The sequence below is a fragment of the Heterodontus francisci genome, chromosome 19 (genome assembly GCF_036365525.1).
Source record: "Heterodontus francisci isolate sHetFra1 chromosome 19, sHetFra1.hap1, whole genome shotgun sequence".
Lineage (NCBI taxonomy): Eukaryota > Metazoa > Chordata > Chondrichthyes > Heterodontiformes > Heterodontidae > Heterodontus > Heterodontus francisci.
The window spans coordinates 42,582,377-42,583,417 of record NC_090389.1 but is presented as its reverse complement, the minus strand read 5'-3'; the positions used below and the strand labels follow the sequence as shown (position 1 = coordinate 42,583,417).

General features: G+C 41.6%; 1 non-coding gene across 1 annotated transcript; it reads left to right on the top strand.

Annotated features, from left to right (window-relative positions):
• The first annotated feature begins 479 nt into the window (after positions 1-479).
• Positions 480-620, top strand: LOC137380464 (U4 spliceosomal RNA). Its single transcript, XR_010977030.1, has one exon. It is a non-coding gene; the product is annotated as a U4 spliceosomal RNA (small nuclear RNA).
• Positions 621-1,041: the final 421 nt, after the last annotated feature.

The following is a 1,041-nucleotide window of genomic DNA, read 5'->3' as shown; positions in this document are numbered from 1 at the left end:
CCAGAACAACATGAACTAGAAACGTCTCTCCTCCCCGCCACCGGCACACCGCCTCTTACTGTGTCCCCACCAGCTACAATGCAACTGTGCCCGTGCCCAGAGTGTTTTAATGTTATTATTCATGAATAACTTTCAAAGCAGCGTTAACACGCGGATTGCTAGACTCGGTGCGAGTAACTTTCTTAAAAAATTAAAATAAAAAAAACAAATGCTCAATGCAGACCGCCCGTCTTTCCCATTTGACAAGACCTCACAAATGAGATTAGCATATTCACATCCATAATCCCTTTGCATTTCAAAATTATAGCTGATAGGAAATGATTGAATCTGCTGAGTTAAATTTTAAGCAAATACATTGGCAATTGATAAACTCAATTCTCGATGATAATGCACAGTGTTATTGAAATTGATTAAGTTTACTCGCCACAAGTGTAAACTGTATGCGTCTGATAGACCTTCGTTCTTCACAGTAGTTCTTTAGCTTTGCGCAGTGGCAGTATCGTAGCCGATGAGGTTTAACCGAGGCGTGATTATTGCTTATTGAAAACTTTTCCCAATACCCCGCTATGACGGCTTGAAATATAGCCGGCAATGGCAATTTTTGATAGTCTCTGCGGAGACTGCTTACTAAATAAAAAATAGAAAGTTTTGTGTTCTTGCTGTGCAATCTAATTGCGAAACTGAATTCGATTATGATTCCTGCTATATAAATGTGTTCTTTTGGGTTCCCTACCTTATTTAAGAGTGGCTGAGCGTGACTACCCTGAGGCACAGTGTGGCTTTCGAGCAGAGAGATCCACCATTGACATGCTGTTCTCCCTTCGCCAGCTACAGGAGAAATGCCGTGAACAACAGATGCCCCTCTACGTTGCTTTCATTGATCTCACCAAAGCCTTTGACCTCATCAGCAGACATGGTGTCTTCAGACTACTAGAAAAGATTGGATGCCCACCAAAGCTACTAAGTATCATCATCTCATTCCATGACAATATGAAAGGTACAATTCAGCATAGCTGTGCCTCATCAGACCACTTTCCTATC